General features: G+C 43.7%; 1 protein-coding gene and 1 non-coding gene across 2 annotated transcripts in view; both read right to left on the bottom strand.

Annotated features, from left to right (window-relative positions):
• The window catches only part of TBC1D7 (TBC1 domain family member 7), a 130816-nt gene that overhangs the window by 39315 nt on the left and 65624 nt on the right, over positions 1 to 25877 (bottom strand). The gene's annotated exons all lie outside the window — the stretch shown is intronic.
• On the bottom strand, positions 18419 to 18560 carry LOC146832721 (U4 spliceosomal RNA). Its single transcript, XR_014961649.1, has one exon. It is a non-coding gene; the product is annotated as a U4 spliceosomal RNA (small nuclear RNA).

Here is a 25877-nt window from a genome sequence, read left to right as displayed (position 1 = left end):
CACTTTTAAGATTCTCAGCTCGTGCAGGCTGGCTTAGAGCCAAGCCACACCCTTGCTTGTTAATTTATTGGCTCGCCAGTGGTTTATATTTCATGTTTTACTTAATCCTGCATTCCTTAAGAGTGTTAACTATATCCAGGATGTTGTGTTTCTGCATTTTTTTCGTGTCGGATATTAGCCTTTGATGGAGCAAGGACTCGTAGAAAAGAGACTTGCTTGAAAGCAATCCTCTCCTATAACTCATAACTTTGTAGTAATTGTGTATTGCGTAATTAATATGCACTACATTTCCATTTCTAGAGAAAAAAGAAGTTTGCGTACGTGTTAACAAGTAACGCGAGTGAAATCTAAAAGGGCTGCTAACACAGGAAACTGTACTGCGCATGCGTCAACTGCATCTACGTAGTATGACGAGCTGTCGCTCGGAGGGAATTTTCTGCACCTGCGCAAACGCATCTAAAATGGCCGCTTAAAAGCTCACATGCTAAGCATCTGGTTTGCCGAAACTAAATGAAGCTATTTACTAATTGCTAATGCAGGAAGAACATTTCTAAGTAAATGGGAATAGAGTAGAGATAAGTGGTATACAGTGAAATCATTTTATTTTTAAATTAATATACATTTTCTTGACTTTTCTTAATAGTTCGTATTCAGGCCTTTGTAAGAAACCGAAGTCTATACCCCATGTGATCCCTACACATGCGCAGTTTAAGTGAGCCAGAAGCTGCGATGTAATCCTTGAACGTCATCCAAGGACGAGAACAGAAACGTACCCTGGGAACTGGCACAGTGTCCTGTGAAAAGGAAGAGAATATATGAAGTGTATACTTTTGTATTTGATAAAGATGTGAATGCGGGTGGGAATAAAGTTTTTTGAATAAAAATTAAGGGGCGGGATCATTAAACAAGAACTGAAGGACTGTATTGAACATTTTGCATGGTGTGATGATCATCCCCTTTGCCTGTCCAACCAGCATTAGGAGTTTTGTGTAATTGAAACATTAATGGGTGGTACATGACTTTAGAAAGGTATAATTGAGGTAGTTTAGTTAGATAATTAGATCAGAGAGACCGGAATGCTGCAGAGCTTGGGATGCTGTCGGAGTGACGAGCGAAAGCTGAAGAAGAATCTTATTGCAGACTTCAAATTTTAGCCAAATTAATTAGAAGAAGATCGCGGAAGAATCAAGGAGAAAGATAGTATCAGAGAGGGGTGCGACGCAGGCGTCCGATCTAGAAGAGGTCACCTTATCCTGTTCTGAAACCTGTCCTGAATTCTGAAGCCTTTGTCTCCTGACCTTTCCGGGGGGACCCTTCCCAACTCCTTGGCTAAGGGGTCGATTTTCACACTATCCTAGGTAAATATAATGTTCTGTAGATTTAAAATTGTGCTGCTCTTTCTGTCCTCTCTTTTCTAAGTATCGTAATTGAAAATTCTTGCTGATTTAATTCTTCCTTCCTTGAGAGATGGAGACTGTACTGTACTTTGAATTTGGCTCACATGAATTTAATTTAGCTAAAGCGTTTAAAATTTTCCCGAATCTGTGGTCATTTCAATATAGAAAAGTTCTGCTTTTGTCATTTCACCATTAACTAGTTCACCTAATGGTCCATTGACCAGAGGAAAGAACTTTTTGATCAGTGAAAGATTAGTTAAAATGACAGGTAACTAATCTTAGGAAGACAAAATATCAAAATTGGCCCCCAGCGGTTTTAACTGGTGTGTGTGCATACGTTTATGGGGCCAGATGAGTAAATGGTATTTGAGGCTGGTTTACCGCTGGATCACCTTGTATAGTCCATACTTTGAACTGAGTCGAATCCAGGTTTTATAATAAGCCACCGTTGAGAGCTCAGGAGTTGAGCCTGAAGGCAGTGCGACTTTTTCAAAGTACCGGTTATTGGGTCAAAAGGGAGTTTGGAATTGATTATGCTACTTACCAGTATGCATCTGTTCTTGGCATGTAGGGCTGCTGACATTCATATCTGTGCATAGATCGCCGCCTAGTGTTGGGTCCGGATGATTGCACATTGTTGTCCTGGAAGAGTCTTCGAAGTATCACGAGATAGGTGGCTCCTCCCCTGGACTACAGTGCGCATGGGCATCCTCTCCATCCCCAGATTGTTTTTCGCCATTGTGGCAGTGATGGAGTAGATACAGTAAGTGATGACCATGCTATACAGAAAATACTGAGTGCTGCAGCCGCGACAGGCGCCGGGGAGGAGGGTGGGCGATATGAATGTCAGCAGCCCTACATGCCAAGAACAGATGCATACTGGTAAGTAGCATAATCAGTTCGAGGCATGTGGGCTGCTGAATTCATATCTGTGCATAGAATATATAGCAGTACCTCCCCTAGAGGCGGCTACCTGTGCCAGCTGCAGCAGTCTGGAAAAGAGTTTTGAGAACAGCCTGTCCTACAGCTGCTTGCTGTCTTGAGTGTACATCTACGCAGTAGTGTTTGGTAAATGTATGTATAGTGGACCATGTGGCTGCTCTACAAATTTCGTGTAAAGGGATGTTTCCTAGGAAAGCCATGGATGCCCCTAACTTTCGTGTTGAGTGGGCTCGTGGGGGAACCGTTAATGTGCGTTTAGCTTTGTGATAGCAAATCTGAATGCATTTAACGATCCATCTGGCTATTCCTGCTTTGGAAATGGCGTTGCCTTTGTGTTGTGGAGAGAAGGCAACGAAGAGTTGTTTAGTTTTTCTAAAATCCTTTGTTCTGTCAATATAGTACATGAGAGCCTGCTTTACATCTAGTGTATAGAGCATTCTTTCCGCGACATTTTGCGGATTTTGGAAGAAAACGGGCAGTTCGATAGTTTGATTAATGTGGAACTGTGATATGACTTTGGGCATGAACTTGGGGTTGGTGCGTAGGACAACCCTGTTTGCGTGGACCTGAATGAATGGCTCCTGAATGGTTAGTGCCTGGAGTTCACTAACTCTCCTCAAGGAAGTGATGGCCACCAGGAAAGCCACTTTCCAGGTGAGGAATTGAATCTCACATGAATGGAGAGGTTCAAAGGGCGGACCCATCAGTCTGGTGAGGACCAGGTTGAGGTTCCACACTGGTGTTTGTGGGTGTCTTGGGGGAATTACACGTTTGAGTCCCTCCAAGAAAGCTTTGATGGCAGGTACCTTGAATAAGGAGAGGTGCTGCCTGTTTTGGAGGTAGGCTGCTATCGCGGTCAAATGGATGAGTATTGAGTTGTATGCCAGATTACAGCGGTATAGGTGTAAGAGGTAGCATATGATGTTTTGAATAGATGCGTCCAGTGGGTTAATGTCATTGTTGTTGCAGTAAATGACAAACCTTTTCCATTTGGCCGCATAGCAGGCTTTAGTAGTGGGTCTCCTGGCTTCTTTGATGATAGTCATACAGTCAGGTGGTAAGTTTAGGTAGCCAAATTCTAAGACCTCAGGAGCCAGATCGCCAGGTTCAGTTGCTGGGGATCTGGGTGTTGAATTTCGCCATGGTTCTGCGTTAAAAGTGCTGGTTTTATCCGCAGTCGTTGATGAGGCACCACGGAAAGTTCCAGAAAGGTGGTGTACCAGGGCTGGCGTGCCCACGTTGGAGCAACTAGGATCAGGGTTAGTGAGTGTTGCCTTAGTTTGCGCGCCACCAGCGGTATTAATGGTGCTGGGGGAAAAGCGTACGCAAATCTGCCGGACCAGTTCATCCATATCGCATTGCCCTGCGACTGTGGGTGTGGGAACCTGGCGGCAAAGCTTTGGCATTTTGCGTTTTCTTTTGTGGCGAATAGGTCTATCTCTGGATGACCCCACCACTGGAAGTACGGTTGGAGAACTGATGGGTGTAGCTCCCACTCGTGCATCTGGTGGCTGTGTCTGCTGAGCAGATCCGCCATCTGGTTGTCCTTGCCCGGGAGGTGTTCTGCCATGAGGAATATGTTCCTCTGGATGGCCCACTTCCACATGCTCTGAGCCAGATGAGACAACTGTGGAGAGTGTGTTCCTCCCTGCTTCTGTATGTAGTACATGGCAGTCATGTTGTCCGTCCGGATCAACACGACTTTGTTGCACAAGTGTACTTTGAATGCCTTCATGGCTAGGAAGATTGCCATCATTTCCAGAAGGTTGATGTGCATCTTCTTTTGTTGTGTTGTCCATAGTCCCTGCACTGTGTAATTGAGTACATGAGCTCCCCATCCCTGGAGAGACGCGTCCGCTGTCAGTATGATTTGTGGAACAGGCTCTTGGAACGGTCGGCCCTTGCAAAGGTTTTGTGGATTCCACCAATGCAGAGAGTTGTATGCCCGACCGCTCACCAACACTAGGTCTTTTAGTTGCCCGTGAGCCTGATTCCATTGACGTGCTAAGCACTCCTGTAGCGGGCGCATATGTAGTCTCGCGTGTGGGACTATGAAAATGCAGGAGGCCATCATGCCTATCAACTGCATGAACACTCGCGCCGGAAGGGAGTGTTGAGGTTTGAATTTTGAGATTAGCAGTTTCATGCTGTTGATTCTCACTAAAGTTGGCTGAGCTGTGGCAGCCAGAGTGTTGATTGTTGCGCCTAAGTACTGTTGTACGTGCGCAGGTTGGAGATTTGATTTTGGGTAATTTAGTGAGAATCCCAGATCGTGAAGAAGGTGAATGGTGTGGGACATATGGGTGGCACATTGTTGTGCTGACTTGGCCTGAACTAGCCAGTCGTCCAGATAAGGGAAGACGTGAATGTTTTGTCTTCGCAGATGCGCGGCCACTGTTGCCAGGCACTTGGTAAAGACCCTGGGTGCTGTTGTTACTCCGAAGGGGAGAACTTTGAACTGATAGTGATTCCCTTGAATAGTGAATCTGAGGTATTTCCTGTGTGAAGGGTGTATGGGTATGTGGAAGTATGCATCCTTCAGGTCTAGCGTAGCTAGGAAATCCCCCTGACTGAGTAGTGGGAGAACCTGCTGGAGGGTGAGCATATGGAAATGCTCCGACAGAATATATAGGTTTAGGGGTCGCAGGTCTAGAATAGGTCTGAGCGAGCCGTCCTTTTTGGGGATTAAGAAGTACAGAGAGTACACCCCTGCGCCCTGCTGGTCGATGGGCACTACTTCTATTGCCCCTTTTGCGAGCATAGCAAGCACTTCCTGCTGGAGTAAACCTAAGTGTTCGGCTGACATAGGACGGTGCTTTGGTGGTATGTTGGGTGGAGTGGAAGTTAGTTCTAGACAGTACCCGTGCTGGATGATGTCCCTGACCCACCTGTCCGTGGTGATGTTCTTCCACGCGGACAGGAACAGCTGGAGTCGTCCCCCGACAGGTGTTATGTGGTCGGGGGGTAAGGAGAGGGCGTCACTGTTTGTTCTTTGGGGAGGACCTGGTGTTGCCATAGCCACATCCCCTGCCCTTGGTGCAGGATCCACGATATCCACCCCTGTTGTTTTTGTCATAGGTGCTTTGTGTGCCACTTTTAGCATACTGCTGTTGTGACCCCTGACCCCTTGTTGTTCCCCTATTTCCGGTGCGACGAAAGGAGCCACTACGAAATTGTTGCGTTTGTAGAGCCCCCATTGATTTCGCAGTGTCAGTGTCTTTCTTTATTTTTTCTAGGGTAGTGTCAACGTCTGGGCCAAATAAGAATTCTGTGTTAACTGGTAAGTTCAGAATATTGTTTTGGATCTCGGGTTTGAAGCCTGAGATGCGTAACCAGGCGTGGCGTCGCAGCATGACACTTGTGTTTATTGCCCTGGCCGCTGTGTCAGCTGCGTCAAGGGCGCATTTTATGGATGCATTAGTGAGGAGTTGTCCTTCTCTAATGAGGAGTTCCGCTGACTCTTTATACTCTTCTGGTAGATGTTGGAGCAGTGACTCCAGCGTGTCGTAATGTGACCTGTCATAACGTGCCAGGAGTGCCTGTGTATTGGCAATGCGCAGGATATTCGCTGCTTGCGCTGCAATGCGTTTGCCCGATGTTTCTAGCACTTTTGACTCTTTGTCTGGGGGAGGAGCATCACCAGTTGTTTGTGAGTGGGCTCTTTTGCGAGCGTTGGCAACCACCATGGAGTCTAATGGCAACTGACCCCTAATGTATTTAGGGTCACTGGGTGCAGGCTTATATTTTTTTTCAATCCTGGGGTTTAACACTCGGGCTCTTGTGGTGTCCTTGAAAATGTCTTTGGCAGGTTTTAGAACCCCTTTTAGCATGGGCAGCGTTTTGACAGTTCTTTCTGAAGATGCGAAAGTGTCAAGCAGGAAGTCTTTCTCGATGGCGTCAGAATGAAGCTCCACTCCATGATGAGCAGCAGCCCGTTCGATGAGGGCATTAAATGCAGCCGTGTCCTCTGTAGGAGACGTTTTTACGTTATAGAGTTGCGCATCTTGAGTATGTGGCGCAACACTTTGGTCTGTGGGATCATCCCACGCCTGATCAGGGTCTTGTAGTTGTTCATCGGGATCTACGTCCCCGGGGTAGATGGTATCCTCCCCGCCATAGTCCTGCATTGTGTCCGATTCGGAAGGGGTAGGAGAAAAGGACTGCGGGTCTGAGTGGAAGGGTTGGAAGTGTTCTTGTAGCACTGGTTCCTGCTCCGCTGGCAGCTTGCGTTTAAGAGGAATTTTGTATGGCTCCTCTTCCCTGACTGGCGTTATTTTGCGCTTGTGGAGCATTAACCTGCCAGTGTCGGCGTCGATAAATTGTGGCCCCGAAGAGTCTTGTTCTGTTAGGCCAGAGGTGGTGGACTGTGTGTGGAGGACACGTGTCCGAATTTGAAATAGTTTCGGTGCCGATGTCGGTGGTGGCCCAAATGTAATATTGGTGGGCTCCGAGTGCACTCTACAGGGTGAGGTAGTGTCGGGACCCGGGATAGAGTGGAGGGATGCCCGGTGACGGATGCGTTGTAAAGATGCAGAGACCTGCTGCACAGTGAACGCAAATGGTGGTTTGATGGGCACCTTGGTAGTAGACGTCGAGGCCGGCCCCGATTTTTTTGTCGGAGGGGGGTCACTGGCCTGAAGGGATGCATCGACAGTCGATGTAGTCGAGGACTTATTCGGCATCGGTGCTTTAGGCGTCGACGTAGCCGGGGCGGCCATTTTGACTGCGGAGGTTACGGCCTTCGGTGTCGGCGCCGAAGATCTCGGTGCCTTGTGGTGCCCGAGCGCGTGCTTTTTCTGTGTGTCGACCGCATCTGCTGCGGTGAGCTCGGCGCCGAAGTCCCTTTGTACGCGGTCGGAGCCGACGACTTTTTTCGGAGTCGGGGCAGTGGATGGTTTCAACGCCTTCGATCCGACCACCACCAGTTTCACTTTCGATTTTGAAGGGACTGGAGCGATGGATGGTTTTGGGTTTAATAACCCGGTCGTCTTCGGTAATAGTGGCTCTTGTAGAGTGTTCGAGGCCGGACCGGAAGGTGGGGCCGAGGAACCATGTATTTGATCTTGGGTAAGGCCCGAAGGCGATCCCTCGACCGGAGCCTGATGACGACGTACAGTTTCGGCCTCCGTTTCGACGGATTGGCCTAGCTCTTCGGGAGAGCTGTCTTCTTCGGCCCCGTAGGCCTCGTCGAAGTCTCCTACCTTATCGACGGTTTCTGCACGTCGAAAGATCACTTCATCGTCGTCGTCCGATCGGGAATCATGTTCTGAAGCGGGGCTAGAGACTACTTCTTCCACGCTCTCGGCGTCCTCGTCCTCGGTGCTGAATATGTTGGTGGGAGCGGGCGCTGCTTGCTGTGCTTCGAGCCTCGCTGCCCGTCGATTCCGCAGAGTCTTCTTAGATCGGAACCGTGCACAGGCCATGCATTTCGATTCGTCGTGATCCGGCGAGAGACATTTATTACAGACTGGGTGGACGTCGATATGAGGGTACTTGGCGTGGCATAACGGACACCTTTTGAACGGAGTCCTCGATTCCATCGTCGATCGAGCTTCGAAGTTTGGACCAATTCGGTACGAAAGTCGGAAGAGGGTGTGGAGCACTAAAGCTAGTAGTCGACACCGAACGGTAACTGTACTGACAAAAACTAAAGGCCTTTTGGCCTAACACTAAGTATTCCTAAGTTGAGCTAAGATAGTGACATCCGAACCCAATGGCGGAAAAAAACAATCTGGGGATGGAGAGGATGCCCATGCGCACTGTAGTCCAGGGGAGGAGCCACCTATCTCGTGATACTTCGAAGACTCTTCCAGGACAACAATGTGCAATCATCTGGACCCAACACTAGGCGGCGATCTATGCACAGATATGAATTCAGCAGCCCACATGCCTCGAACACATGGTTATCCAATCCTTGGCCTATCTGCAGAGAGCACATAGTAATAGTTACGTACTTCAGTTGTGATTGTGAGTCTGTGCAAATGTGTGTGAAGAAGATACACCATTGTCAAAATATTGACAAGGTGAATGGAAAAGAAAATGTACAGCTTGCAGGCGAGTGGGTGCTTTGTGTGTTTGGGGGTGGTGAAGTGAAGGAGACGAAAAGAAGTGCATTCAGGAAAGAGATGAAGTTTTCAGATACACAGATGGATGAGATGTGGTTAGAAAAAGGGAGTACTTGTCCAACATAGAGTGAAAAAAACAGGAGTAATTGAGACACTCTGAAGACCATTACCTTTTCCACAGGACTTAGTAACGTTTTTTTAAAACTTGTTTTTATTCAGAATTGCACAAAATGTTACACTGCTTGTTGTCTCACAAGGAGCAATGAAAAAGGCAAAGAGCATCATACAATACGGAATACTACCAAAGCAGTCTCTACATTAAACCGGATGCGAAGCCGGCACTCCCAGCCCAGGAGTGCCGGATAAAACACACACCTTCATATTTGTATATTAAATATACAGTACAACTCGTTTACAAATGAACCATCCAATGAAAAGATAACAAATAAACAACAATTGTGGCAGTGACAGAACGGATAGCAGTGCTATTTCCCACAGGAGCCCGGCACAAGGAAAAGAAGTGGGTTACACGGGATCTGGGATCCCGGGGCTTCCTGGGGAACACAACTGACCCTCCTGATCAAGGGATTGGCTAGAGGGTAGGTACAAGGTATCAGGCAATGGACGGCCAAACCCATCTATACAGCATCACGGGGTCTCAGTAATGTTTAATATTCAGTCTAAAAATTTGCAGAATTAAAACATTTTCAATAATATTTACAACAAAATCATTGTTGTTATTCATTTAGCTTAAACAGCTAACCACTGACAAAGCAATAGTCCTGGCTGGTTTGAGATGCAAGTCAGCTGTTCTGTTATATATCTGGATGCAATAACAGAAAGCTCAGAGAGGATCAAGATACCAATCAGGCAGCACACTACAAGAATCACAGAAACGTAGTTTTTGTCATGCGCTCAAGCCACAAGGCCAGGCCCCTTTTAGGTATCCCCACCCCAGTTTTTTCCTCCCAGTTGAAACTCTAGTCTCGCCAACCTCTTGTAAGAAGGCGGGAAAAACTGCAAAACATGCCCTGCTGAAGGAGAGTCAGGAACAGCAACTTCACATCCACGCAATCTGGAGAATAAAACGAGAACACAGGAAGGGATGACTGGGCATAACTGGGCGTAACCCGTGCAGAAAGAGCTGTAAGCACAGCTACAGAAGTAGCTTTCAGTTCTGCGGATAGGTGGCGGTATAACAACAGGTAGATTATGAGAAAGGAACCACTCGGGACATATGAGTAACAGGAATTAGCCTGTCAAGAACAGCACAAGCAGATTAGTAAATATTTTTGAATAACCGATATAACGAATTCCAACACAACCACGAAAAATACTCGATTCGAGCAAATCTTCCCAGATACGATCATCACAGCCTAAGAGAGTTATGGACAGTAACCCACACACAAAAGTATAGCAATGTAGGTATGCTCTCATAACGGCAGCCACATAACGTAACATTTTTTAGGTCGAGCCTAGACAGCGCATGCGCTGTCGCAAGACCTGTAGTAAACAAAATATGGAGGGTCATTTGTCCTGCCACTTGCCATTGGGTCTTTCTGGCATTGCCCTTCTTATGTGGCTGATTGTTGGCTGGCGATCAGTCACGTAATTTCCGTTTTCTGCTGAGGCAGCACCGACTAAGTACAGTTTACTTACGCTGTACTTGTTTATTAGTTCCTTTGAGGACTACTTATTTTATTTCATGGTAAGGATTTAGCGCCAGCAGACGCTTCATAGCTTTGACATATACAGGCGTAGCACATTATGTAAAGCACAGCGCCCGCATTCAAATTACAATATGCGCGCCGCGCTTTAAGTTTAGCTCAGTATTATTTCTTTCGGAGCAGTTTTTACGAGCACTGCTCATGCTACATTATGCCGCCTCCCAGACCGCAATGTTACCCCCTGCCCTCCCCCACACCCTCCCCCCTAATAGTTGCATCTGCAGCACGCGATACTCTTTTTCGTTAAGTATGTCAGCCGCGCGTTTCTTTTGTTGTGCACGACGCGGCTGCCAACCTCCATATTTTAATTAGTGGATTAGTTGTTATTTCTTTGTTATTTTATTAGGACCAGTTTTTACGGGCACTAAACATGCTGGGTTACGTTATGCTGCCTCACAAACTGCATTTCACCCACTCACTGCCCTTTGTGCCGTGTCATGTTGGATGCTCTCGCCCTTTGCTGTCTGCTCTCTCTCCTCCAGCAGGGCCTGGCCCTGCGGCTCTACGCCAAACACAGCACAGTGTCCACCCGGCACTGGCCCACCGGAAGACCCGAGGACGTGGGTCTCCGAGTGGACTACAATGACCTCGGCAGAGCGGACCGGCGGTATCAGTGCCTGCACATGAGCCAGCCCTGGAGCAGCGGGCAAAGCAAATTGGCAGCGCTGTATGACGAAGCTGCCTTTAAGCTCAGGGTGCGCACTGCTGCCCCGGCACCCCCCAGCCCTGTCTTGCCCCACCAGCATCTCTTCCACTACATGAAGAGGATTTACAGCTGCTGTAAACTGGGCATCACCTGCAGGAAAAACAAGGATCTCCAGGGACGAGTAGTATTAGGTTAACATCTCTTCATACCACTGCGCAGTAGCCTCAAAGCGCATTTACCGGCCTGTGTCCCGAGACGTATATTGCTAATATAAAATTCCCTGAAAAAGTTAATATTACTTACCTCTTACCCCCAGTTTAGGAAATCGCTTAAGACTTGGCTATTCTCCCAGGCCTATAACTAATTAACTCTCACTACACATGTCAACGCATCTCTGCTAAGCGCCAAGAAACCGCTGGTGTACGTGCGCTCTATAAATAATTTTATCATATCATATCACTTAAACTTCCCATAAATAGCAGAATCTTCCTAAGTTTCAATGACACAATTTCTTTACGGGTTGATGGAATTCTTCCTTCATTGAATTCTTCATAGAACCACTGGTCTCGCTGAATTTGATTGTCCAAATTTGTAAGCATTTCGATGTTGTTGGTGCATGTTAGTGCAAATAATCTCTGTGACCCCCCTCCCCCTCCCATTTCTCATATATGAGGTCCTGTTTTAATCAAAAAGAAACCTTTTTGATGAATGTTGTATGAAACATAAAAACATTTGTCTGCAAAATGTCTGTAATGTATTTTCACAAATCACACACATTAAAAAATATATGTAAGGAAAACGGTATTTAAAACCATCTGTTTAAACTTTATTCAAGGCATCAGGCAGGGCAAGACTCTCTGCAGAACAGAGCTGGCTGGTGTCGATGCACATTGAAGTCCCATGACCACTATATGTCATTGTTATAGTTTAGAGTTTGTATCATACTCCTTAAAGCGTTGCACCCAATCGTATTTCAGGCATTACCAGTGCCATGAGTGTTGTAGGTTTGCTGTTTGCTAATGCGCCAACACAAAGTAATCACTGGTTGCTTCAAGGTGTTCCTAATATAGATACTAGAATAGGAAGAAAGAAATGTACAATTCATTTTGATAAAATATTCATCAGAGGGTGTTTTAGGCTTATCTGCATGACGCTTGAGATAGCTTTGAAACACCCTTCTTAGACTGAAGGGGTCGCGAGCTGGAAGCATTATACCAATGCTACAAGAAAATAAAAGGCAAACAATGAATACTAATTGTAGGACCCGCACGCACCGGGTCGTTATGGTTTTCTCCATCACTTAGGGTACTGGGGCCTCGGAAGCCCTCTGTTCTTGCTACGGTGTAGCTATCAAGAGCACCGAGGCCCAGGGGTCTTAGGGGCACCCTGCATCCCACTCATAGCTGTCTTGTTTTTACCAAACCAGATGACAGGGGGACGTGTTCCTTTCTTGCATTAGGGCCCTTGGTACCATTGCAGGAAATAGCGCTTTCTAATTGAACAGCACGTTTTATAGCGCATTTGGCTCACCGTTTCACTCCGAGGTATGTAATCGACTGCCTGGGAAAAGCTGGAGAGAGTGAAGCTTTGTGGGGATATATACACTGTGCAAAGTACATTCAGCCCAGGACCGTTTTCCGAGTACATGCAAGAAGCTCTCTAGAGGGAGGCGGTGTTCTAAACTTTTATTGGCGGCACAGAGTCCTGTATGTTATACGCATGCATCACTTGTGCACGACGCCCATTGTGGCCCAACTTTCACAAAATGCTTTCTATCATCTATTCTGGGTTTGAGAAATGTAACACTATCAGAATTAGCATAGAAAAATTATTTTAAATGTACCTCGCGACTTTATGCTTTCAGTACCCTCAAAGCCATCAGTCGACTTCTGGGGAGGCCGTCCAAGACGGGAGAGAGAAGAAGCATTTGCAATGCAATAGGTCTTGCATTCATGCGAGTTTAAGCTGTTGGCATTATAAATGACAATGCCTTTTATTTATGTTTTAAAAACTAAAACAAAAATAAAAGGCATTGTTATTTGTAATGTCAATAGCTCGAACTCGTGTACATGCGAGACCTATTGCATTGCAAATGCTTGTTTTAAAAAACCTGCACGAAAATTAAAGCGTGTGCATTTATTTACCCACATTCTAGGCTTACTGCGTGCGGTAAACACCATGCAACTAACATATACTGCCATCTAGTGGAATATCAGAATGCAGCAGGGATGACTAGGCTTCTGTTGGTAACCTACCTTATTATCTCTCAATATGACGTTTCACCCATAATTTACTTTTCATTCACTGTTTCTCCTTCCCCTCTCGCCAGCAGGGAGCGTTTACTTCACTATGCCCTCTTCACAGGTAAACTGTTGTTCTGGCACTTGAAATGCTAATGCCCCTGTAACATTCGAGAGTGCACATAATGTGTCCCTACATCTGTAATTGCATTGTCCAGTTCTTCATATCAACAGACCCAATTCAAGAGGGAGACTCCCGGCTTTTAAAGCATTACATGGCTTAATTTTAGCAGGTTCCTACTTAAAATTCCCTCGGTTTCAAAGTTATTCAATGGGGAAAATTAATTCCCATTTTTTCAAATATCTCCTTGTTACTTGTTTTGAAATATTGGCATGTATGCACATGTGATGTGTATTTGTAAAGCACACTATATTACCTCATTGTTTTCAAATGTTGGCATATATGCACAGGTTATGTGTATTGTACAGTGCCCTATCACTCGTGAGGGTATAATGGCGCTGAGCAGGTGTATGTGCCTAGCCTTGCTAGGGAAGGTTGGTTAATTGAAAAGTCAGGTCTTCAGCCTCTTTCGGAATTCAATAAGAGAGTAGGAGGCTCTGATGTCGAGTGGGAGGTCGTTCCACGCCTTAGGAGCAATGTAAGAGAACGCTCATACTCCTAATCTAGTTCTGTGTATGCATGGGGTGTGTGCGAGTAGGAGTCCTGTGTAAAAGAGGTGTCTGGGTGATTGGTGAGAGGTGATGCAACTGTACAGGTAGGAGGGGCCCCAGCTGTGTACTGCCTTGAATGTGTGAGGAGTCTGATATGAGAACGTTTGGGTATCAGGAGATAGTGGAGCTCCCTGAGGTGTGGTGTTATGTGAGTTCTGTATGGGAGGTCGAGTAGGAATCTGGCTGCTGAGTTATGGATGGTTTGTAGTCTTCTGGTGAGTTGCTTGGTGATCCTGGCATAGAGGGTGTTCCCACAGTGAAACTTGCTGGTAACTAGGGCATGAATGACTGTTTTTCTGGTGTTGCTTCGGAGCCATTTGAAGATTTTCCTCAGTATCTTCAGGGTGTAGAAGCAGGATGCAGTGACTGCGTTGACTTGTGCGGTCATGTCCAGTTTGCTGTTGGCGATTCCGTGGTTCCTGGTGTGGGTGATGGATGTGAGTCCGAGTTCTGCCAGCCACCAGTAAGTGGTGAAACTAAACTTGAGGGGGCACCCTGAAAAGTACATGGAGGGGGGCCCCCACGCCCTGGACCCCCATGGGCCCGCCACTCATGCAAAGTACCAGAGGGGGCCCCCTGGAGCTTAGGCTTCCCCGCACCACAGGGGCCTGCGGGTGCTAATGTTACGCCACCAGTTGGACTCCCTTAGTGAAGTGATCTTCCCAAAGATCATTACTTCTATCTTGTCGGCTTTGATTTTGGGACTGTTGACTGCTATCCGGTTAGCGACTTTGGCCATGAAGGCGGCAAACTTGTTTCTTGTGTTGGAGGTCTTGTCTGGGAGGGAAAGTAGTAGTTGGATGTGGTCAGCATAGGAGGGGATGTTTATGCATGTGTGGATGATATTCCGCAGAGGGATCACATATGTGTTGACCCAATGAAGAGTTCCCCCTTACCGTCCTGACCTCAGCACATTTCAGAGTCTCACCAGCTTTAATTATTTATCATTTGCAGTAAATGCACACCCCACAAATCTGTACCAAAAAGCAACTGCAAAGCCAATAGGTTGTACCTTTTGGTTTTGCCAATGCTTTTTGTAGAAGTTGTTCTGTAACAGAAAACTCAACAGGACACATCAAGCGTGTGATGTCTGGGCAGGTTGAATTAGTAATACTGTGTCAACACTCATAGTGCTAAGATGGTACAACTTTGCATGTCCATGATGTTACAGTTATGGATTCATGAATAAGTGTCTATGTTGTAATGCTGCCGTATTTTATAAAACTCAATAAAAAGAGGTTAAAAAAAAAAAAGGCGTGTGATGTCTGGGAGTCACACCAAGAATAATGAAAAAGGCAGACTTAGGATGTGTGTGTTTTTTAAATACCCTTTTACAAAAATATGCATTTGTTTTAAACAATGAGGGTAGTAGCCTCGTGAGAAAATAATTTATAAGTCACTAGGAACAAAGAACTTCTCAGAGTATTCACAGCAGAAAGTGAAATGACCATGCTCGTGAAGTGAGTCGCTACACAAAAACGTTGACATGCTTCAAGCGTCTGGGAGCCTCAGTTAATCCAAATATTACATGCAGCTGACAAAAGCACAAGCCAAGCGATGGTAAAAGAAAGCACAAGTTAGCACAGATGACTGTATTATAGACAATTAAGACCGTTTTGAATCCCTTGTGAAAACACTTTTGTGCAAATGAGCTGTGAATAACAGCATCCATCATCCCAACAAGAAGACATCTTGGGGATTCTTAGGATACATATCATCAGGAAGTGACAACCTTCCATTTCCCAGCATTTCTCTCTAAAGGAAGTGATATCACTGGGGTCCCACCAAAACGTTTGTTAAAAGAAGAAGGCAGGAAAGCAGAACTAAGCGGAATTAATTTCCAAAATCTATCTCAACAAGAAGACTGTGCTAGAATACCCAGCATCCACCTCAAGTGGCTTTGCTTTCCCACCTCCCACAGCTTTCAAATTCATGCCACCAAGGGCATCCCAACTAAGGGCATCCAAGACGAAAGCACCCCCTATTTGGACCTTCAAGACCTAGGGCCAGAGCTCCCGCTGCCAAGGTAAGCCACACAGCATAATGTGCCGCTCAAAACTACACTACACACACCATTCCCATTCTCACACCTACACCCTACAAATATGCTCACCATACCTGCACATCTAATACCAACAACCTCACTAGCCTACCTCTCACTAGAATACCCCCCTCTCTTTGGGATAAGAATCCCTCCAGCATGGTGTATAGTCGCATGTGCTCAGCAGAGTGCCCAGCTGCGAATATCTGCTATAGTGGGTTTTGGATTTTTTGACCCGAGCCTCACACCATCTAGCATGTGTGCTAAGGCCTAGGCCTGACCCTTTGTGTGAGTTCAAACCTGGACCTGTAGGGGCATCCTAAGAGTGCTCTCCATAGTGACAGAGGACTACTGTCCCTGTCATGGGTTCAAGTGTGTAATTCGGTGGGGGCAGCATACAAGGTATTTAGAAATCCAAGTGTGACCAGATGTTTTTATCTGGCTCACAGGAGTGGTGGCCTACGGGCCAACTCCTGTAAAGTTACTGGTAAACCCTGATTCGGATGCTGATATTTCGAATATGTGTGTGTTCTGTATGTTACACATATTGCCCATGTGTGAGTGACCCAGAGTGTAGGAGGCCTGCGGGCTCCATTTTGTCTTTTCATGTGCACAAAAAGTTATGTTAACAAATTTGTAGAGCGCACTGTACCTGAAGGTGTCAAAGCGCTTTGGAAGGCAGTGTATTGCAGCTTGTAGCAAAAAGCCTTGTCTTTAAATATTTTTTTAAAAACAGAAAAGGATTCGAAACTAGCAATTTGGGAGGGAAGGGTGCTCAAAGTTTGGCAGCAGCCTTCGAGATGCAGCGACTGCCCCATCTGGCCTTCCGAAATCTGGAAAATATTGGCGTTTGGTGGATGGAGGATTTGCGAGGCCTCCTAGGGGTGTACCAGTGAAAGACTGCGTAGAGTTGAGTTCCCTGGGTATACGATCAGCATAAAGTAGGCAAATTTCAAATTATACAAAATATAGTTAGCAAGATAAATACTATCTCTCCAACAGGGATTAACAAGGATTGTCACATTGCAAATCTTCTCTATCCATGGTTTGGGGGGGGGGGGTAACAAACATCAAAACCAGTACCTACTAGTAAACTGAGATTCAATGTAGGCTTTAATTCTGAGAAACAAACTAACCATGAATGCCAATTGACTAACATGCTTTTCATACTCAATATGCCAGGCCTTTTGTCTTGATCATACCATTTTATAGTAAACAATCAGGCCTGTAGCATTGGTTTTGCCGTAACCAACTCAAGCCTACTGTACTAGGCATATGATTTCCACAAGGAAACCATCCAGCATACAGTCATACAAGTACAAATGTATCCACAATTACAGTTGGCAAAGCAAAATACTACTTCCCATGGTAGACCCTAACAACCAAACACCAAACAACTGCCTACTATGGTAATCTGTCAGATTCCATGTAACAAAATATCTACCTATAGGCCTTAATATATGTTAATAACAATCTGCACTTACACCAAAATAATCACAACTGCATGGAGTGGAAGCACTCAAATTCTGTCCAATCATAACATGTCTTCCTGGCTACCAGGCATGTGGGTGGAGCCAAAGACCCTCTTTGTAGTACTCCCGAAAGCTCTTTTTAGGTTGATTGGATTATGTCTGCCAACAGCCGCGCTGTCAAGCCAGGCCTAATGAAGGGGCATGAGGATTATTATAGGAGGGTTTAAATTAATTTAAATACATGTAAATAAAAACATTTAATTAGGAAAATCAATTCTTGTAGACAGCGCAACACTGCATTTTGAAGCTAATAAGGCATTACCAAAGGACGAAGACTACATAATTCATCCAATGATTTTGTTACAACAAGAAAAAGAAATAGCGGTCCATAATTAAATATTTAAAGATGAATATCTAGTTCTCATATAGAAACACATTTCTCTGTAAACACACACCTTACTTTATCTATGACACCTTTGAACATTTCAAGGTATCATCACGATATCGTCGATAAAAACGTTAGCATGATGTTCTATCATTGACTTAGGAGTAAGGTGAAGTTAATTTACTAGGTCTCAGAATATATCACTGCAAGCCTCACGTCACCTTAGCGCAACATTTTTTCTGGCAGTTTTCAATTTAAATTTGGGACCCTCTACATGCTAATATTTAACTGAATGAGCAAACCTAGCTCAAATTCAAGATTTCCTACAGTAATCTGCAACACACAATAAAGGAAAACTACAGGATCTTATATCACCAGACTCCAACACCACCAAAGTTTATATCCAACTGTATTGATTGCTCTTATATAGTTTCCCCATTCTGACACATCCCAATATATGCACCTCTCTATACAACCTAGAAGCCTCCAATGAAAATATGTTCTCAAAACATTTACTCCTAATACCCAAGAATATTACCTAAACCTTTAAAGGAAAATAACTATTTCTTAGCCAACATCAACAATAGAGTAAAAAAGTAAGAATCTATTAGTACCACAGCAGACAATGCAATTAGACCCTGAACTCAGAATATCCTGACAAAGGCTAAGTCAATCATCATTTTCAGAATCCATTCTGCAAGCAAGAATCTCAGGAAAATGAAATTGAATGGAGTAAACTGAATTCTCCCTTCCAACTCTCCAAGCTAAGGAAATCAACGAAATAATACAAAAACACAATTTTTTACTTTTTCTTCCAAGTTGACATGGCGAGGTATTGGGTAAAGTTTTCAATAAGCAATAATCAGGCCTGGGATAGACCTCATTGGCTACGATACTGACACTGCGCAACTGCGCCTACAGAGGTGCCTAGCAATAGGTCCACTAACAGTTGCGTTCTTGCAAATTAAAGACCATTGCATCCTAGAATCTGCTTTGGATGAGATACAGGCCCGCGTTAGCAAGGCAATTGTATATTCAATTTAGGCATGGGGTTCTCCCGCTGGCCGTCTTCTCCAACAAATGGGCAGGGACAACCTCTCTAGGCTGTCCGGTCTGTAGCAATGAAGACGAGACAGAGCTGCGTGTATTTAAATTTTGTCCAGGTTACAGAAAGCCAAGGCATCGTTGGGTAATCCAACTATGTAGAAATCTGGGTACCAAACATTGTGCAGAGGCTTTTAGGCTGCTGACGTACAGTACTCAATCGTCAACTGTATTTGCGGTATCACGCTATTTACTTGTGGTGTGTGCGTAAGTCACTCTTAAAAAACAATGTACAGGACTAAGTTGATAAAACTCTTATTTTTTTTAAATGCATGCTCTATTTTTAATCAATGTTATATTTGTGGTTTATAGAGTGTTTATTTAGTGTTTTATCAACATGAAATGTATTAGTGTCTTCTCGGACCAATTACTGAAAAGTTTAGCAATAGGGCACTTCGTCCTATTCTCATGTATTTTTGTTTATTTTTTGGGGTGTTGGACCTTAGTTAGCAATTGTAATATAGGACCCTGGCGGATTATTTTAATATATTGTAAACCTATTGCATCAGCAATTTTATGGTCCAAGGACCTCAATAAAGTATTGGATTGATTGACTATTATTTACACCACATCCAAATACATTTGAAATAGTTTGACTCATAGCCTGAGCTCTCTTCTGGCATATGAGAAAAATCACCACACCTCATGAAAGAGACATACCTAAATACCATTTATTACGTAAAGGAATTCATCAACAGCTTCACATACCATAATCACTGAAACGCAGATAATATGTAATGAATATTCTCACCACCAAAACACAAAACCACTTGGAACTCCTTTGTGCCTAATAGGAACCGTCAACAAACATTTCAAACTAACAATATATTGCCTCACTCTTCTCCTGGTGAATGTAATTTAAAGGCACCACGTGGAATTCGCCCGACGCCCAAGGCATATTGTTTAAGGTTAAGAACAACAGGTTTCCATGTTTATTTTCTCCACAGGACATGTAGGCCCAAACCCCACAGCACAAACCCTTTAGCCGCCAGTTTACAGTACCACAGTAAGGATCTATGAAATAGGATTGCCACTAAAGGTAAGATTTGAATCCATGTTAATAAGCTTTCAAGCTTGTATATATGATTCATTAATACTAAAGGCAATACTATTAGAGCAAGCGCTCTAAGGAAGTGCAGTGATCCTTGAGCCCAAGCGTGTGTATTACTGGCAGTCGTTACAGCATAAAAAAAAAGTGAAAAAAAGTTTAGACATGTTTGAAAAACATAACTATTGAGGCTATTTATAATGCTCCCAGAATGCTCCTATTTATATGCAAAATATATGTATAAGCATAAACGCCAGATTATTTCTTTCCAAAATAAAATGTACATGAAAAATTACAACTTGAAAAACAATATTTTGATGAACTATTTGTAACTTTGAAAACAATTTCTCTGAAGCTTCATTTAGTAAAACAAGTTCGATGCACACCAGTATAAAACAAAATAAGACGAACAAAGCGAAAAATAACTGTAAAACCATGGTAGGTAACATGAGAATAAATTAGGGGTCACACTCCAAATTCTTTAAAAAGTTACAAAAGTGAACCGGTAGGTAGGCGGATTTATTACCTTTAGGAACCCAGAAGAGTTTACAAATTCAGCCTTCTGAACAGTACTCCTAACAAACGTTTGTGAATTCCATGATATAACGAGCCAATATATAGGTTAATATCGGCTGATGTGACAATCTGCTAAGTGAATGCAAATTCACTTTCGCTAAACCCCCTTTTATTCCTTCCCTGGAAAAAGTTTAATCCTGCCCTTGTCACAAGTAAATTTACATCCTTTTTCTTTTTGGGAAGAGATTGGCTACGAGTTGGAAAATACTCTTAAAATGTTAGTTTGTGGGCGTGAATGGACTCAAAAGGTATTCTAACCCTCAAGAGGTTACTATCAGAGCTATGACATCATACAAACACTGCCACAATTTGTCATCTTACTACATGGCACTAAAAGGAACAGTTGCATTCTTTAACAGGACAAGTGGATTTCTAAAGCATCCAGTCCCTTGAACAAGTAGATAGATATGTTCTACAACTCTACTCCCCTGCGGAAGTCTGACCAAATTACATACACTACTCTGAAAAATCTAGCCCTGGCTCAAGCCAGTGATCACATTTGCAATCTGCTCCAAAACTAAAGTGGCAGTGAAAGTCTTAGAAAAAGCCACTGACAACCAATTAAATGCGGTCATCACCAACGAACATCTTCTGGTAAAATATGAATCCAGGTACATGAAGGCTCTGGTATTGGACCTACCATTATAAAGATACAGGATGGCATGCATCTTAAATAGGACAAAGGGGATCCTTGCTTACTTGCTGTACTGGAATGATGAATGCATTCAATAAGGTTAATCAATCAATCATTCATTTGGGTCAACCAAGGAAGAATAAAGCAAATGCTGCAACATCAGATGGACCTTCTAGGGAAGGTTCTGAGATGGCTTACATGCTTCTTCACTAGCAGATCACAAGTTGAAAAGACTGGGGACCACACCTCAGTCAAAGCCAAAGTATTAAGTGGTGATCCTCATGGCTTGATTTTGGCTCCTGCCTTTTCTATTTGTATATGGAGCTTCTAAGGATAATCCTCGATGATTCAGGTGTCTCTATGCACAAACATGCTGATGACACTCACTCACATATCAAAATATCAAACATCAGCTTGCAATCCTACCTAGTGTGAGTCGAGAAATGAATGACGGAGAACTTCCTTATGCTAAATCCCTTGATTTGAATTCCTCTTTTTCTTAGGAGAAAAACTGATGGCTTCATCACCCACACAAGTTAGAACTTTATGGATTCTGTCATTCTGAGATAAAAATTACTATTAAAAAACACAATAAATCAATATCAATCCATTATGGCATCATGCCAACGGAAATGTTCTCACACTCACAACTTAGTTATAACTTTTTTATTACAATACATTGTTGAAGAAACCTAATCACAGAAATACAAATGACAGGTATAGACAATTCTTGCAATAATAAAAAAGCGGGTTTGTGCTATCTAAATTTTGTAGGGGCAGAAATGGTAATAAAACGCTTTCTCGAATTGTGGTAAAAATAACAAAATGAAATAAAGTGCACAGTACATTGAGTAAAAGAGTTATCACAAGGATAAGGAGGTAAGGGTTTTACCCATAAGACCTTCAGCGGAAAACACACCAGGATATGTACTAAATTCAATCTAAATCTGGTGAAGAGGAATCTATGATGTACATTTGTCACAAAGACTAAGTACAGTTAAATGAATTTAGTCGTAGAGATTGACACATTGGAGCGCATCGAGGGCTTAATCACCTCTACATTTATTTTCTTTTTCCCTGCGTTCCCGCCAAAATATATCTTAACGTATCTTTTGTACAAAGATCACCATTTCCCGGCATGAGAAAGATCTCCTATGTCCCTTTTTAGCGATTGTATAGTCACATGTCAACAAGGACAAGTGGAGACACCGATCGATGGTGCCTAAGCCCTGGCAAAAGCCATACTACACATCTGAAACTATTGAGTTATGAACCGTCCTTTGCTCAAATTTATCTAATAAGACTCCCTGCCACTTTAGTCACTGAATCTATTAGCAAGATTGGTCTACTGCAGGCCTGGTCAGCCTTATGCCCTTATTGTAGATGGAAATGATAACTGAGTGAGATGAAGACCCTGAGGGGAGATGCTTTAGCAGCAGCACTCAGTATGTTCAAGGTCAACGGAGCCGAAAAGTCAGACTTGTCTTTATAAAGATCTTCAGGAACTCCATCTGGGCCAGCAGCTTTCCCTGCCAGGCTCTTCTTCAAAGCCAGGTTAACCTCTTCAAGATCAAACTTTACCTCACTGTATGGTCTTTCACAAACTCCCTCCTGGTTGTCATTAACAGGGGGCACTGTTGGAGTGGATAAGTAGATTTTACTAAATTGGTCTACCTACTTGGTAGGCAGTATAACCGTTGCCAAGTTAGGAGCAGAGATTTAATTATTATAGGGAGTATTTACAACCCTCCGCTCTATCTAAGCTCACTAGAAGTAACAATGATGATCATGCTACATTTGACATTTCAGCTTTCATTTCTTCCAGAGTCTTCTTGTAAAGTTGCCTCTACATTTGAATCTCTTTTGGGATGTGTTTTTTCAATGCAGATCTAAGCTATCTGTGGGCAGTTGAATATGCATTATCAAATCATTTCTGTGCCCTCTCCTTCGATCTTCCAACCCTACCAGTAATTATCTTTTTTGACTTTGATGCAAATACCTTTGAGTGCCTGTAGAATCATTGAGGGATCATTTAGGGCACTGTCACACCTCAATCAATTCAGTAAATGCATTGAGGGCGTTTAATTTGGAACACTTGAGAAGTAGCCCCTTCTTTTGATCCAAGTTCACATTTGTAATTCAAACCTGAGGATGTGTCAAACATGGATTAGAGTGTAAGACCAAAATTAGTGGGTTATGATAAGTAGTACAATGTGACATCGCAATGAGTGACAAGAGATTGGCAGCACTGGAGTGGTTTCTGAAGTGGTGGAGGTAAAGACGATGCGCTCACAGGATGGAGTCATGGAGATGAAACCTGCAGAGAGAAGCACCAGGGCAAGTGGTGTGGATCATGTGCTGTGAAGCAGCCTCTGAAGATAATGCAACCGCAGTTAAAGCTCCAAAGGGACAACGCTTGTATGGCGGGCCCACTGCTTGAAAACACCATATATTGACAGGCAATGAGGGCTCAGATGGAACATAAAACGTGCACTGTGGAGTCAATGCACAGCTAGACTTTACTACTCATCACACGGGCTAGATAAAGCGCAATATAATAAGAGCAATATCTTCCCCAAGACCCCAATAAAATGTCACACCACAATTCTTGCTTACCTCAGATCACAAAGCCCAAACCTATAAAACAGCTACAGTAGGACAGCTACTAGCAGACACAAGGAAAGGACCAATGGTTGATTGAGAATGTACGGCTCAATAAAACACTAGACATTTCTGGAGCACCTTTAATTTATTGAATTCACGATCTTGCTTATCGGACACAGTGTGGCACAGTAGGAAAAGACACTGCACAAATCACTTGCAAATGGATTACCTGTCAGCCTATGGTGGAGATTCAGGCTCACAGGAAGCATTTTTTCTCCTTAGGTTCAGACATAAATTAACCACAGGCACAAATTGTTGCATGGACACAAAGCAAAAAAGAGCACCCAAAAAGGATTACTCACCTATCTTAAGGCACCAGACTTGCAGTGGCTTCTTCAAAGCAGGCAGAAACCATCGTTACATTTTATTTTGGGAAACTAAATGCAAGATTTTCCAAGACATTGCTCAAGCTGTGCTTCAACAACAAGGGGAGTTTTGAATATCACAGATCACATCATCAAATACGGTACAGAAGGCTATCGCCCGCTGGCTTGTCCTTTGTTCACAAAAATAAAATACACCAATTGAGATTTAGAGAACTGGCATCAAAAATCCTACAACGGGAAAAGCACGGCAAGAAAATAGTCAGAACGTACAAGCAAAGCAAACAACACAGCTCACCTAATGCCTGGCTAGCGCCAAGACCAAAAGAAAGCCTGACTCACAGTCAAGGAAAGCTGACCAATAGACATTGCCATAAACCAGGTCCGCATTTGGAAAAAAAACGTTTGCCACAATAATGGGACTCAACTGTCAAAACTGCACTACAGGTTAAGTGGGGTCAATGCCAGGGGGAATTAAGTCTGTTCAGGTCTTGGTACTCAGAAGCCTCTAAAAATAAAAACAATCGGTGAGCGGTTAATCAGTAATATGTTAGTCTTGGGGGCGGGGCGAAGGTTCTCCCTAGAGTCAACCACATCAGGTACCAACTGAAAGAGTTCCTTGGGGCTACACTGGGAAGAGATAGTTAGGAAATAAGACTCTCCAAGGTGACTCAGGAATCACTGCTGATACTTGATACGCAAGTTCAATGTTTTTTGTTTGTTATGTTTCAGGCGGTGCTCATTTATTTTACTACCCATGGGACTACAACCCCCACAACAAAATACACATCATTATGCTTGTGACTATGGTTATGAATCCACACAATCCAATATTAGAAAAGCCCTTCCACATCTCAATACAATGAGATTCACATTACTTAATGTTAAAATGGTTGAATGCACCCAATAAGATATGCAACATCTGGTCGTACCTACATGCCTCACAGCCAGATGTGATAAAGCCTACAAGAAACACACTAAATTGGTTTAGACCAGGGTAGAATGAGAAACAAATTATACCCTATTGCTTATTATGCTTCAATAAACTCTAAAAACAATGGGGTAGCCATTTTCATGAAGAAAGAGCTTTCCTTTGTTTGTGAAGAACAGAAAATGGATATGATGGTCAGATATTTATTACTTAGATATCAACCTAATGATGATTGCTACTATAGATCACCCTAATGTAGCACCGGATGCCTTCTTGGGAAATTTCCTTGAAATTCTGGCAGCCTTTGCAAGAGGAGAAATCATTTTTCTGGGTGACTTTAACACAGTTTGGGACCTGCAGAGGGATAAAATACGTAGAGGGCAGCAGGTAGGAGGAACATTCTAGGTATAAAGAGAAATTGGATGAAATGGGACTGCGTGATGTGTGGAGAGAAAATCACCTGGCTGATAACGCATTTGCATTTCACCTGCACATATATCAATCACATTCGTATATTGACTATGCCTTAGTCTGTAACGCCCTGGCTTCTGAGATAATTGTAGCAGAGATAGGATCAATATCAGTCTCAGATCTCCTCCTCACCCCATCCATTTAGACTTCTAAATCCATAGAAAGGTCAACGGCCCTACAAGGAGAACGCACCAATCCATCCTTCGAGGTAGACTCTTTAAAGCAGCGCGCACACGATACATTGAATATTACCTTTCTAGAAAATAAACCTGATAAAGTCAGCTAAGATACAATCCCGGACGACTTTAAGGCTGTAATAAGAGCGAAATGTATCTTATTTACTGCTTATGAAAAGCAACTTAGGAAAAGCGATGCCTCTGAATTAGAAAAAAGAACAAATATTAGTGGAAGTGGAAGACACAGCGTCCACGTCACTGGGGACAAAGTGTTGACTTCTAGCAATATGAGGACACCTACCT

This window comes from Triturus cristatus, chromosome 5_1, assembly GCF_964204655.1.
Source record: "Triturus cristatus chromosome 5_1, aTriCri1.1, whole genome shotgun sequence".
In the NCBI taxonomy this organism is placed as follows: Eukaryota; Metazoa; Chordata; class Amphibia; order Caudata; family Salamandridae; genus Triturus; species Triturus cristatus.
The sequence above is the reverse complement of the archived record's forward strand: the minus strand, read 5'-3'. Positions and strand labels throughout refer to the sequence as shown.